Here is a 16,119-nt window from a genome sequence, read left to right on the forward strand (position 1 = left end):
ATTAATTGCTACTACCAATTGTGGTGAAGAAAATATTACTAAAATACAAACTCAACATAAAAGGCTGTGGCAAGAAAACAAAGGAAAATCCAGTTAAATAAAAAAAATGAATAAGAAGGTGGGAAAGAACGGTGAAGCATCATTTCATTTTCATAAACCCAGGATTTTAAGGTGTTTCTCCACTGGTAGAACTAGTCCCATCACTGAATAAGAACACACAGTCACACAAATCATCTTCTAACTGTTTCAGTCAACTGATGACTTGGATGCAAATGTATTAGTATTTGATCATAACTCATTAGTTTAAGAAGTAAATTTAAATACTTCAGTGGAATGTTGAGGTGTATTCATCTTCCTGAAAAGAGATATTTACTGCCAGCTGTATATTAACTACAATAGGCATGTTTCTGACTGACATTTCTTGCAGACTACCTGTGTAATGATGGGGGGTAATTTTAGAGCTCTTTGGATTTTTCTGCTAATGGACTAACCTCTGAAAACTGAACAGCATCCCAATAAAAGGGGATTTAAGCTAAATGGATGTTCTAAAAGATGCTGAGCAATGCTGGGGTGGAAAGAAGATAAAGTTCATAGAAAGGCTTTCCAGATGCATCTCCAAATACAATAACAAGTCCTCTAAGAAGAATAAACACTTAAAGACCATTTCAAAAGGAGAAAATGTCGCAGGTAAAGCCATTAAGACAGTTCAGCAAAAACTTTGCCATAAACCAGATTTAAAAAAATGTTTTTAAGTGCACTCAACTGAGTGCACACATTACTAAGCTCAAGGGCAGGGTTTGAGTCCTTGTTCCCTACCTACAGAGGGAATACTTCACTAGTAGTGAAGTAAGTCTGTAGGCATCTCTCATTCTCTCCTCCTTTCTATCTCACCATCTCCTCTCAATTTCTATGTCAAATAAAACAATAAAATAAAATAAAATATGGTGGGGAATAGCTACCAGGAGCAGATTCATAGTACCAACAGTGAACACCAGCAATCACCCTGGTAGCAGTAAAAATGGAAGTTACTGGGAAAGCAAAACTCCCTAAAATCAACCAACCATCCATGATTCTTGGTAATATACCTGTAGTTACTGTGGAAAATGGTTAATCCTATGAGTTTTATAGAAAAACTCAAGTAAGAGGCTCAACAATGAGATTCAACTATCTTTGATTATTAATCTATAAACCCGGAGCAATACAACACAAATTCCAAGAAGACAAATTTGGTAAGTGCAAAATGGAAGAATGAAGAAGGATTCATGCCATTACCTATTGCATTTCTTTCTTTTTTTTTTCCATTTCATTGGGGACTTAATGGTTTATAGTACAGCCTTCTAAAATTTTATTAGTGATTTAATAATGATTAACAAAATTGTAAGATAACAGGGGTATAATTCCATACAGTTTGCACCACCAGAGGTCCATGTCCCATCTCCTCATTGAAAGCTTCCCTATTCTTTATCCTTCTCTGGGAGTGTGGACCAAAATTCTTTATGGGGTGCAGAAAGTTGAAGGTCTGGCTTCTGAAATTGCTTCTATACTGGACATGAACGTTGGTAAGTCTGTCTATAGCCCCAGCCATTATCTATCTTTCCCTAGTGGGGATAGGGCTTTAGAGAGGTGAGACTTTAGTTCACGTTGGTGAGGTTGTTTGCCCAGGGAAGTCAGGATGGCATCACAGTGGATAAAAGGTGATAAGATGTAAAGCAGGACAAATTTTTAAATAAACAGTAATTCAAAGGCAGGACTAGAGCAGATGAAATTAAGGGTCTGTGTTGGAGAAGCTTGGAAGTCTATCTTCGGTTTGTTCCAAGGGGCCCATTACTTTAACAATTTTTACCTGAACTGCATAGTTAACATGCAGGTGGACTAAAAATATTATCTGGGAAGATTGTGTCAGACTTGAGAATAGGACTAGAAAACTGGATTAGGGCAGAGATTAGCTCCAAATATGAAGAAGTATATAAATACCGCTGACTGTTTACTCCACTGATCTGATCTATGGAATATATATATATTCCTATTTAGCACAGGAGCCTGTATGACCTCTGAGTCCCTATCAGTCTGAGCTCGCAGCCTATTACATTTTTAAAAGTATAGCTTAAGGACTGGAGAGATAGCACTAGCAATATTTCAACAGACTTTCATGACTAAAAAACCTGAGGTCCTAGTGGCAAGTGATGCCACCACCTTAAGCCAGACTAACTAGAGCTCTGTAAAACAAAACAAACAACAAACCCTAGTATAGTCATGGGCTCTTTGGAATATAACTAAAATAGGACTAGTAACTATCCACAAAACAAAGACCCCCAAGTCTTCATCTGAACTATTCCAGCCCTTAGGTTAATAATCATTAACAATTTGTCAACAATTTGTTTGACTTTATATGTTAACTCTTTTTTTAGCCACCAGGTTCCAGATGCTAACATGATGCCAACCAGACTTCCCTGGACAGACAACCCACCAATGTGTCCTGGAGCCCCGTTTCTCCAAAACCCCGCCCCACTAGGGAAAGAGAGAGACAGGCTGGGAGTATGGATCGATCTTCCAACACCCATGTTCAGTATAGAAGCCAGACCTTCCACCTTCTGCACCCCATAATGACCCTGGGTCCATACTCCCAGAGGGGTAAAGAATAGGAAAGCTATCAGAGGAGGGGATAGGATACAGATGCTGTGTGGAGTTGTACCCCTCTTGTCCTGTGGTTTTTGTCAATGTTTCCTTTTTATAAATAAAAATTTTTTTAAATAAATAAAGTATGCTTAAATAATAAAATTACAGGTCAGTATGATATCTCATTTGGATAATGTTCTCACTTTATCATGCACCCAACCCAATTCTTTTTTTATTTTTTTAATTTTTAAAATTTTTATTTAAGAAAGGAGACATTAACAAAACCATAGAATAAGAGGGGTACAATTCCACACAATTCCCATAACCAGATCTCCACATCCCACCCCCTCCCTTGATAACCTTCCCACTCTCTATCTCTCTGGGAGTAGGGATCCAGGGTCATTGTGGGTTGCAGAGGGGGGAAGGTCTGGCTTCTGTAATTGCTTCCCCGCTGAGCATGGGCGTTGACTGGTCGATCCATACTCCCAGTCTGTCTCTCTCTTCCCCTAGTAAGGTACCCAACCCAATTCTAAACTTTCCCCTATGCACTGAATGAAATTTCATTGCTGAGGTGTCTACAAATTTGCTATTCTTTATTAAAGAGGCCATATAAACTCACGTTCTAAGTTATCCATTCATTTTTTTTTTTATGCCTTGTACCTTCATTGAATGGTTAATAAGCTCTTGTCAGGTGAGAAAAGAAACTATATTTGTAAATTTATGTAGAAATAATGAGACAAAGTACAAAGGTTTTAGGCCTCCGAGGTAAATATCAGGGGAAAACAAGTGGAAAATGGTGCCTATTCTGAAAAGGTTTGTTATGCAGAAGTATCTGAGGGCTGTCTTTAGATAAGGTATCTGGGGATTAAGTATAAGTGTGATTCTAGACAAATGTGGGGGAGCACACAGAGCTCTTCTTTGCACCTGCATTTGTAAGCTCTACTCGGTTCACAATAATTCTTCTTCTAAAGTGTCATATCTTGGTGTGGCATACTCTGATCTATACCCGACAGCACTGACTAGAACTCAAGATCAGGTGACTTCATATTACAAGAATGAGTCTTCTCACAAGACACACACACACATACTTTGAGGTCCTTTTTGATATTTATCTTATTACTATTATTTTAGAGATTTAATATTGATTTACAAAATTATGAGTCAGCAGAAGTAAAATTCCACACCGTTTCTACCACCAGAGTTTCAAGTCTCCATTCAGGAGAAGCCCTCCTGTAAACCCTTTTTATAGTCACAGCAAGAGTGTTATGTCCATTGTTTCCAAGTTAAGTATGTTCAGGTAGGTCCCAATTTAACCCCTAATTTCTACATTTGTTAGTGAAATTGCATGGTGAGATATTTCTGATGTGAGACTTCAACTCTAGCTGATAGTGACTTCACTACACCACCAGGTTGAAAAATCAATTTAACAGTAGTCAGTCTTCCTGTGTGAGTCACATTCTGATTTTATTAATGAGTGATATGTCACTTAAGACCTTTGTTGCTTTGCTGTTTATACTGCAAAGTCATGCCACTGACATGGAAGATTTAACCCTTCTTCATACAAGACTGGTTTTACTTGAGACTGGAGAGGATGGTTTAATTTTCATCTTTCACCATATAGAGCTATCCTCTTAAATATTGCTCTACCCACTACCTGCCTCCATGCCCTATGCTTCTTCTGAATTCTTAAATGGCAATGATTCCTTGTTTGTTAGATCAACTTTTCTCTAAGCAGCCATGTCAGTATTGAGTTCTCCAGAAAACAGTAGCTAAAATGAGATTAAACACTTGAATATTGGGTTAGGCTCTAAGTGCCTGCAAGAGAAAATGGGAAAGGAACTACCAAGGGCTTAGCCAGAAGTCAGACTGGTGTTAATGCTGACTCAGAGTGAAGAAGAAAGGGAAGTCTGGGTAAAAATCATTTCTCTGCATAGATATGCAGTCCGACACACATACAAAATTGAAGACTGCCATTATCTCCTATACACAGTGGTGTAATATCCCCCAGGTTTGGAATATGTTGCCTCCAATAGTTAAGAGAGCCTTTCAAATGTCTGCTTTCTTCTTTGTGTGAGGGACACAAGGCTCAGTAACTTATTTTTTACCTTGTAGCATGCCCCAACCTGGCCATAATTACCATGTTGAAAACTGCAGAAAAGACTGAATACCCATTCTGATTTCTGTCTAGAGTTGAGTGCAACCTGCCAGGGCCTTCAGTAGCACACTAATTGCCATCTCCTCTAGCTCGATCAGCATTATCATATAGATGAAAAGATCTATGTGTTCTGTGGGATGGCCTGAAAGTCCAAATCTCTTGGGACTATGGCAGAACAGAGTTCACACAGCCACAAGGAGACATTTAAATGAGTATTGCTACTCATCCATATGACTACAACCTGTTTCTGATCCTCTTGACAGATGTATACTGCATATGTGAAGCTGTGATTTGCTCTATTGACCATCCTGAAGCAAGCAAAAGTTGACTTTTAAAGAGAAAAGCAAGGGTTAACTTCTTAAAGAATAATAGATTTGGCTGCAATCTTCCCCCTCTTCCCAACATAAACAGGGCTTTGTACTCCTGTAATCAAAGTGGCCTTTGCAAGTGGCCTTAGAATCTGCTACTTCTTCCCAAGAGTCTGCTGATAACCCAAACAAATTGTACTCTTGCACCCCCCCGCCCCCCCCAACACACACACAGAAAAGTTACCGGCTAAGCTTGTTGCTATGACTTACTATGGGAAAGTTGGTAAGTGTATAAAAGGTCAAGTGCTATTTTGCTCTGGGCCCAGTCTTGTGGATGTGAGTTCTGCTGGGTCTGTCAGAATAGTAAATACTGCTTCCTATTTGAAAGCCTGTCTCTTTGCTCAAGAATTCAATAGCAATACAATACTTTATATGTAGGGTCTAAGTTATTTCTGGGCTGACATTGTGATAGTCTAGTTATTCTTCAAGGTTTCACATTAAATGGAGACAGGAACCACAACTCTTATATCCTTCAGATATTTTATACTGGCATTCATTTACCATAGGTGTTACCATATGTGTTCATGGAAGATAATCCTGTTTTTTATTTACTATTATGGGTGAGGCAGTTGCAGTTGTTTTCATTTGTCCCCAGGACAACTCTTTTTTAAATTAATGATTTAATATTGATTTACAAAAGTATTAAATAGGCACAATTCAACACTGAATTCAACCATTGCCAGATTTCTGTGTCCCCATTCCCTCCACTGGAAATAGCATTACTTCTCCCAAATCACTGATATGGGGTAACTATTATTTATATAATGATCTATCTATATTTATACATAATTTTCCATTCTTTTCTAGTCCTGCCTTCTCTTTCTTTCTATGTCACACCTATACCTACTACTATTTATAAGTGTCCTTTTTTTTCCCTCTTCTTTCTCCAGGTCCTGATGGGATGTGGATACAGAGTACTCTGATAATTTCCCCCTAATATTTCTCCCCCTTGGGGAGTATGGACCAAAATGCTCTTTGAGGTGCAGAAGATGGGAGGCCTGGTTTCTTTTGCTTTTTCTGCTGGACCTGGGCCTTAAGTAATGGGATGGCCTGGCAGTGACCAAAAAGGCCATCATTAAGTGAGCCAGCCCAAGACAACTCTTAATTCCAGAAGTCAGGGACATGATGTATAGAATGTAGCAAGTGTTAAAATTAACAATTGGAATAATGCAAACAGGCAGTGTACCGTCATAGTGGGCACTTGTTATGGCATGGCAAAAATCCTTTGTGACTTGATTCTCAGCTTTAAGTAGTACGTGGTAGATATAAAAATCTCCTCTGGTCTAGAAACTGAGCTAGTGACTGTGACTTTGTATGTCAGGCTTTCTCAGTATCCTGCTTCTGTATCCATGTCTTACTTGGTTGTGAGCAGAACCCTTGTTAGCTGCCGATCTATTTTTCCCCTAGAGACACTTGGCTCTAATAATCATCTCTACAACTCCCTGGGGGTCAGACTGTCTTGGCTACACTCCAGTCGGGCCAGTTCTTACGATAATTATAACTCCTGTCTCCTGGTAAATAAAAACTGTCATCTGGCCCCTACTACTTCATGGCCTATCATATCCAGGGATTCTAACTCTGCCTTCTTCTATTTCTAGTAACACCCCTGAACCATAAGAAAGAATCACAGAATTTCTTAGAGGCACTGGTACTCTTCTTATCAGTGCATTCCTGATGGCCTGGGATAATGGCATGATCTTTTGTGTATCCTCTGCATCCCTCTGAAGGGCCAGGGCTTATTTTTATAAATGTCCATATCATATTTCTACTTCCCTTATCCATATAACCTCTTTGTTTTCTGCAAGGTAACTGGGAGGCTTCTTTTGAGACTTTGCAAGACTTTAGGAACCATCCCAGTTGTAAAGCTAGCTATCCTCTGGGTATATTCATTGCTAAGATGTTATAACACACCTCCAAGTCAGACAGTTCTTGATTATTCAGTAATTCATTCTGCACCTACTGATCATTCTAAACAGCTCTATGGATGATTTTGAATTTGATATTGTTTACCCATTCACTTAAATAGTTACATAGGTCTAGTCTTTTAAGATTCAGTAAATCTTTAGTTGTATTGAGCTGGGATCTAATCCTACTTGTTGATCTAACAGCTAGAAAGGCTAGTGTGGATAGCTTATGTGTATCATCTGCTTTGTCAGTATGAGGCTTTTGCTATGCTAGAAAATGCTACAGAAATGCTACATTTCAAAAAGGGAAGTTCTGCTACCACGATATTTTTATAGTGTCTGCAAGTTTGAAATTTATGCCAGATGCCTTTATGTGCTTCAGAGTTTCAGGTTTTCCCCACCAGGTCCATAACTTTCACACAAAAGACTCTTTGAGAGTTAAGATACATGTGGAGCTTTGTGACTTTAATGATCAGGGCTTCATCTTTTGATGGGGACTCCCCTCTCTTTAAGCATTATTTACTTTCGTATTTTCAAAGGTGTTTACATCCTTCTACTGGGCTGACTTCCCAAGTCTCTGAAATCTAGTAATTTGGGCTTATCTCAGGCCAGAAAATTTGTGTTTAGCCAGTCAGACAATGACCTCCTTGCTAGGTTGAGCCAGTGTCCCAGTACCAAATCCTATTTTATTGCCTGGTGTGTGTGTGTGTGTGTGTGTGTGTGTGTGTGTGTGTGTGTGTGTGTGTGTGTCTTCTCGTTGTCTATGGGTTGATTTTTCCAGATAGAGACAGGGTCAGACAAAAGGAAAAGAAGTTTCTTGCAATAGAGTGAGGCTGGATTAGGACCTGGGTGGCATTTGTTTCAAAGCAATGCACTAACCTGGTATACTATCTTGCTCACCTTGCCTGTTTTTTTTCCACTAGTGTTTGAATCATTTGTGAAATAGACACCCAAGATGACATTTAACCATTATCGGTATTTAATTATAAAAATATCTACAGAGTTTTGGGGAACTATAGTGAACTAGTTATGGAAAGTTGGTTCTATCCCAGAAAACTAGTATTACCACTAAATAACACAATTAATTTCAGAGAACAGCTGGTATTTCTGGTAAAGAAAGGAACATCACTATATTAAGGTTGTTGATTGTATGTGGACAGGACAGCAGGATCAGGAGGGGGAGGAGATAAAAATACAAGCAGAAAGGCAGCACTGCTTTGCTAGTGGGTGCCATATTTTCAGTTGCGTTAAATCTATGTAGCAGATTTAGAGGGTACATGCAAATGTTCGTTAACCTTAAGTAAAGGAACTTGGCACTGGTGCTTAGAGCTGTATTAGTTCTCTCAATCTCACCAGATGCAATGACAGATGACTTTTCCTACTTATGAGATAAAATGAGTAGATATAGGAATTTATCCTGACCAAATAGGAAGGAATAAAAAGGTAATATGGCTTAACGTTGCATTGCTTTGTAGTGGTTTAAACAATATCTCCCAAAGTCTGAAGACTTCTCAATCAAGTAGTAGTAGAAAAATCATTGTCCTGTCTGGCTGAACACTTTTGGCATGACATAATGATTAAATTGTGTAATTGGTGACTTGATAAGACATCCAATTGGAGCAATGTAAACATCATAGAAACACCAGGGAAACAATGTTTAAAAACAGGAGAGGATGAGTGACTAAGGTAGTTGTAGTATGTATACAAAATGGAATACTATTCAGCTATAAGAATCAGGAATTTGGGAAGGGGTAGGTAGCATAATGGTTAGGCAAAGAGACTCTCATGTCTGAGGCACCAAGGTCCAAGGTTCAGTCCTCTACATCACCATAAACAGAACTGAGCAGTGCTCTGTTAAAAAAAAAAAAAAGTCACAAATTCACTTTCTTTATCTCATTTTGGCTAGAGTTTGAAGGAATCATGTTAAGTGAGATAAGCCTTGAAGAGAAAGATAAATATGGAAAGATCTCACTCACAGGCAAAATGTAAACAATAACAGAAAGGGGAAACTCAAAGTAGAATTTGGACTGGGTTTGGACTATTGCACCAAAGTACAGGACTTTGGGGGAAAGAATTCTTTCAGGTACTGGCACAGGATGGTGGAGGGAGATCTAGGCTAGGAGTGAGTGTTTAACAGACAGGTATCATGGTGAGATGAGAAATTTTACCCATGTGTCAATAGCTGTACTTACTGTAAAACACCTACCAGCAGTTTTTTTTTTAAGTTAGCTGCTCTTGTCCTAACACCCTGAAGTAAGAGACTGAAGGCTGTAAAAACATGTAATTACCAGCACATAGAGAATAGAACTAAGTGGGGGTAGATAGCATAATTGTTATGCAAAGAGACTTTCATCCTGAGGCCCCAAAGTCCCAGGTTCAATCCCCTGTACCACCATAAACTAGAGCTGAACAGTGCTTTGGAAAAAAAAAAAATTGGTGAAGCTTGGTGGACACTGACAAAAGGATGCATCTGCTGAAATAGCATATAAAAAGAAAAAGACCTGATAAAGACTCAGAATTCCAAAGACATCTTTATTCTCAAAGGGTCAGTTGTATGAAAGTCAGGGCCCTTTGTGGGGAAAACCTGGAACTCTAGGACACTTTAGGGACATCTGATTGGATTTCTCCCAAAAACTGACAACATCTTTCCAGACCCTCTGAGGATGTGATGATAGCAGAACTATTAAGCATCTAGTATTTCTGTAGCATTTTCTGGCACAGACTTTCACATTGAAAAAGCAGCAGATAATGAACATGAAAGACTAACCTACCACTAGATGTAGAGGAACATAGAGTTGATAAGGATCCTTGGAGATGATGGGCCTTGAAGTAATAGAGGCCAGATAACAATGTTTATCTGTCAGATGCTAGGAAGTTGTAATTATCATAAGGATTGGCAAGGCTGGGAACTGGCCAAGATAGTTTGACCCAAAGGGAGTTGGAAAGATAATTAAGAGCATGGTGTCTTCAGGGACAAAACAGATAGACAGTTAACATGGGTGCTATTTAGCATCAAACTAAAGAAGACAAAGATGAAGAAGCAGGATATTGAGAATGCTAATACTATGAAGTCACAATTGCTTGCTCAGTTTCCAGACCAGAAAATTCTGATATCTGAAATCAGTAACTGTAGAAACTAGACTCAGGATTCCTGCCACCCCCTTCCAAGTACCCACCATGACAAAAATGATAAAACAGTACCTGTATGTATGATCACACTTGACACTCTATGCAATTGGAGTTTTCTTCAAGTTACACTTGACCTGTGGAGGACAAGCTTCCCTGGGGATTCCAAAGGGGACCCTCTGCAACTGCCCCACCCCAATAGTAAACAAAAAGCAGTATCTTCATGAAGGCATGGGGCAGATGATGAATGTCAGCATTAAATAACTGAAGGATGCGAGAGTTGTGGTTCCTATCATGTCTCTAATTTGAAACCATCTCTTATGAAAGTCAAAAAGATCTGAAGAATATCATTACTAGCCAGGCCTACTCTGTAGGAGAGTAGGGCTATGGGTGTTCCTCTGCTATGTATACACTTTGGCTTTGAGAGTGCTGGGCTGTCTCAAGAGGAAAAAAAAAAAAAGAAAACTAAAATGTTCACCTTGATCATATCTCTGCTTGGGTGCTTATCTCTCAATCCCTAAAAGAAACTATTTGAGATCATGTGGTTCTGGTTTTTCTCTGCCTGAGCAGCAGACTGACCTTGTCTTTCACTCCCAGAGTAGCAAAGCCCATCAGAGGAACCAGAAACAAACAACACAGCAGTTTTTCTTTGCTCAACTGTAGATGTCAATTAACTCTTTCCTATTTTCAACCACAGTAGGATATAAAACTTTCATTTCTTGACATAACAAGTTTGAAACTGCTTTAATAGTTGTTCTAGGAAAAAAAAAACATGTTTAGATCATTTCTCATATTACTGTCAGCCTAGAGCTAACTTTTTCCTGACACTAGCAAAGATACCAAAGTCAAAAATCAGACAGATAATCTTATGGAACTCATAAAATAACTGCTTCATATAAAAAAAAAAATCACCCAGAGGGGAAGACTGAGAGCTTTTTTTTTTTTTTCAATGAATATAATTTCCTAAAAGCCATTAACAAGCTGTCTTTAAAAAGACAAGTCAGAGGAGTCGGGCGGTAGCGCAGCAGATTAAGAGCACGAGGCACAAAGAGCAAGGACCGGCTTAAGGATCCTGGTTGAACCCAGGTGGTGAAGCAGGTCTGCAGGTGTCTATCTTTTTCTCCCCTTCTCTGTCTTCCCCTCCTCTCTCCTTTTCTCTCTCTCCTATCCTACAACGATGACATCAGTAACTACAACAATAAGGCAACGAAAGGAAATAAATATTTTTAAAAAGACAAGTGAAAAAATAGGGTTTGGCTTTACCACACTGCTGCATTCTTTTATTTGTTGGCTTCCTTAAAATCAATATTTATCCCCCAAGTACCCATCTCAAAAACCATGTATGAAACATCTCTTTATTTTCAGAGTGATAGATGGGTAACTTGTTGCATTAAAAAATAAAAATAAACAAAACTTTGAGGCTTAGGTATTAGATTAACCATGGAACATCCTATGGATTTGAAAAGCAGTCCATTATTCAAGAGAGCTATTTCACTGGCACGTAAAGTTTTTCAAGTGTTATACAAGTAATTGGTTATAGCCAGGAATGATAACTTAATTGAGGCAGATCTGACACTGACATTTTCAGGAAGCTGTGTCACTCTATGCAACGCAATGAAACACTACACTTTGGTTCATGTGATACTCTCACTATGCACATATTTTAACTGGGGGAAAATACCTTTCTCAGAACCTAGCAGTTTCCTCCTCAGGTAGAGCACTGATATGTCCTGACTTAGATGTATGTAGCATGAATAAATGTTCCCCCCAATTGCAGAGAAGAAAATATATTACTAGAATATATAAACTCAATCCTAAAAACTGTGCCATAGAAAGAAAAATCCAGCTAAGTCATGTTTTCTGATTTTTTTCCCACTGTTTTTTTTTTTTTAATCAGTGAAATTTCATTTCATTTACAGAAAACTCACGTATTTTTAGGGACTTCTGTGGTGGAAGTAGTTCTATCACTAAGTGAAAATGCATATTCCCAAGAATCTTCCAACTGGTTCAGTCAACTGAACACCGAGATATGTGCGTAAGTATTTGGGCAGAACTTATTCATTATTTTAGAAGAAACGTTGAAAACTTTACGAATGGAATGTGGTTGTGTATTAATCTTCCTGGAAAGAGAAATTTATCCCCAGCTGTGTGGCCACAATCAACAAATACATTCTGGCTTTGACAGTATTTCTTGCAAACTATCTATAATGATGAGAGGTAATTTAGGGCTCTGACTTTTTCTGCTAATGGGCTAACCTCTGAAAACTGAACAACATCCCAGTCAAAGGTGATTCAAGCTAAATGGATGTTCTAGAAAGGTACTGAGCAATGCTGGAGTAAAAAAGGAAGTTCAGAGGAAGACTTTCCAGATGTTTGGCTTTGTATGTTAACTCTCTTTTCAGCCACCAGGTTCCAGATGCTACCATGATGCCAACCAGACTTCCCTGTACAGACAACCCCACCAATGTATCCTGGAGCTCTAATTTCCCAGAACCCCACCCCCACTAGAGAGAGAGAGAGGCAGGCTGGGAGTGTGGATCAACTTGTCAATGCCCATGTTCAGTGGGGAAGCAATTACAGAATCCAGACCTTCCATCTTCTGCACCCCATAATGACCCTGGGTCCATACTCCCAGAGGGTTAAAGAATAGGGAAGCGGGGGTCGGGTGGTGCCGCAGTGGGTTAAGCGCATGTGGCACAAAGCGCAGGGACCGGCGTAAGGATCCCGGTTCGAGCCCCCGGCTCCCCACCTGCAGGGGAGTCGCTTCACAGGCGGTGAAGCAGGTCTGCAGGTGTCTATCTTTCTCTCCCCTTCTCTGTCTTCCCCTCCTCTCTCCATTTCTCTCTGTCCTGTCCAACAACGAATTGCGTCAACAAGGGCAATAATAATAACCACAACGAAGTTACAACAAGGGCAACAAAAGGGGGGAAAAAAATGGCCTCCAGGAGTGGTGGATTCATGGTGCAGGCACCGAGCCCAGCAATAACCCTGGAGGAGGAAAAAAAAAAAAAAAAGAATAGGAAAGCTATCAAGGGAGGGGATGGGATATGGAGTTCTGGTGGTGGGAATTGTGTGGAGTTGTATCCTTCTTATCCTATGTTTTTGTCTGTTTCCTTTTTATAAATAAAATTTTTAAAAAGTCCCCTCAAAAGATCTGAACAGTTAAAGAACAAATATTTTGCATCATAAATGGTCTGGTACCACCCATGAAGGAGTTTAAAAACTTAGACGACAAACTAGAAAGTATCTGCCAATAATCTGGAAAGTCATATGTGAATATGTGAAGCATTAGAGGCAAAGCCTTTGAAGGCCAAGAACAAGGTGAAGTCATCCATTCTTCAAAACTGTGAAAAACATTAACTTGGGCCACTGACAAAAATTTTAAGAATAATGTCAGAAATATTGTTGCTTGGGAGTAGGGAGGTAGCACAGCAGGTTAAGTGCATGTGGCGCAAAATGCAAGGATTGGCATAAGGATCCTGGTTCAAGCCCCTGGCTCTTCACCTGCAGAGGAGTCACTTCACAGGCAGGGAAGCAGGTCTGCAGGTGTGTATCTATCTCCCCCTCTCTGTCTTCGCCTTCTCTCTCCATTTCTCTCTGTCCTATCCAATGACATCAATATCAACAATAATAACTATAACAATAAAACAACAAGGACAACAAAAGGTAATAAATAAATATTAAAAAAGAGAAATATTGTAGGTTAAGGTAATGAGATGGTTTAGGAAGAGTTTGCCATATACCAGATTCAAACTAAAGAGGTTATTTGGAAAACAAAAACTTCAAAAATAAACCATCTGTGATTCTCAGGAATAAACCTATTATGGAAAATTGACAAGCCTATGAAAATTATAGAAACATCCAAATAGTGTTCATGTAAATGATTGGTTTTAGTGTTCATGAATGAAAAGACTGAAATTAAAAGGCAGGGGGCCAGGTGGTGGCACACCTGGTTGAGGGCATATGTTACTGTGTGCAAGGACCCAGGTTCAAGACCCTGGCCCCCCACCTGCAGGGGAAATCTTCATGAGTGGTGAAGCTAGGCTGCAGGTATCTTTCTTTCTCCCTCTCTATCTCCCCCTTCCTTCTCAATTTCTATCTGTCTCTATCAAATAAATAAATAATTTTAATATTTATTTTTATTTATTTATCCCCTTTTGTTGCCCTTGTAGTTATTACTGATGTCATTGTTGTTGGATAGGACAGAGAGGAATGGAGGAGGAGGGGAAGACAGAGAAGGGGAGAGAAAGACAGACACCTGCAGAACTGCTTCACCGCTTGTGAAGGGACTCCTCTGCAGGTAGGGAGTCGGGGGCTAAAACCGGGATCCTTCTGCCAGTCCTTGCGCTTTGTGCCACTTGTGCTTAACCTGCTGCGCTACTGCAGGGCTCCTCAAAGAAATAAAATTTTTAAAACAAAATAAAAAACGACTGAAGTATCCATGACGTTACTGAATTTTTAACTAGGATATCAAGAAGACAAATTCAGTAAGTGCAAAATGAAAGCATGAGGAAGGTTTCATCATATTCCCTATTCAGTCTCTAAATAAAAATATAGCTTAAGTGAGGAGGTGGCACTAACAGTAGTGCAGCAGGCATTCAAGTATGAGGCACCTGATGTCAGTTTCAAATACAAGTCGATTAAGTAAGACTCTGGTTTAAAGAAAAATATACTTAAATAATGAAATCTCAGGCCAGCAAGATCATTCACTTGGATTATGCTTTTGCTTTGCCATGCACAGGAGCCAGCTGCAGATGGGCCCCTAGACACTGAACGATGTTGCAGTGCTGTGGTGTCTTCTTTACGTGTCGGCATGTAGCAGTGAAGCTCCACTGATTACCCAAAAAGTAAACACATAGATTTATTCTAGAGATAAACAAAGTACTTTGGAGGTCTAGGCAGTGGTGCACCCAGTTCAGCATGCATGCTACCATGTGCAAGGAACCAGATTTGACTGCCTGTTTCCCAAGCTTCATGAGTGGTAACGCAGGTCTGCATTGATATTCTCTCTCCTCATCCTGATTTAGTCTACTTCCTAGACCTGTTACCTGAGCCTGAACTTTTTGTCAAACTGTCCTTTACACTAGCGCCTGTTTGGAGCTTTATTGTTGTGATTCTTTAGTAAAATGATTTGAGTTCTTGGATGTGTGTCCGTATGTTTCTTGAATTGATTCATAATGAGTTGTCTATACTTTGTCATTTTTTTCCAGATCTGTGTCTGGTTGTTTCTGACATCACTGTGTGGTATTAATATTTCTAGGCTTCCACATTTAGCATGGCTTCTTTCTGTGCCAGCAGGTGGAGTTGTAATAACATTATTGGGTTTACCTGCTTGTATACCTCATAGTGAGGAAGGGGGAATTCTATCATATGCCACTAGACTGTTTTAGTTCCTGTTATGTCAAAATATGTGCTTGCTGCTGTGTTTTTAGCTTCTGGGGGTAGTGGATGGGGTTAGCAGTATGGGAGAATTGCTTTCTCCTGAGTGCTCAAAGAACAAGAAGTATATTTTTCCCTAGTCAGGTGCCAGGGCCCAAGTAGCACACACAGGTTTTGCTCTGCATCAGGCTTTCCCCTTAAATCCTAGTGATCTTTGTAGGCAGTTCAATGTCCAGATGTCCCTGAGTTCATAGGTTATGCTCCAAGAAATTCCCCACCTTCTTTTCTCCAACCAGATACTTCACTGTGTAGCAACCAAGATGGTGGAAATTACACCTAAGAATGGCTTAAATCCTGAGAATCTCACCTCTTTTTCATCCACTGACCACGTGCACCTGCACCCTATGTGGCTCTGTGAGTTCCTGAAGAAAGCCTTGTTCTGTTTGGTGAGTTTTCTGGTAATTATCTTGCTTTAACTAGTTGATCAGGGGAGTGACATGTGGCATCCACTACCATGCTTCCAGAAGTTTCTCAAAGTAGGTTTCTTCTTCTTCTTCTTCTTCTTCTTCTT

The sequence above is a fragment of the Erinaceus europaeus genome, chromosome 9, assembly GCF_950295315.1.
Source record: "Erinaceus europaeus chromosome 9, mEriEur2.1, whole genome shotgun sequence".
In the NCBI taxonomy this organism is placed as follows: domain Eukaryota; kingdom Metazoa; phylum Chordata; class Mammalia; order Eulipotyphla; family Erinaceidae; genus Erinaceus; species Erinaceus europaeus.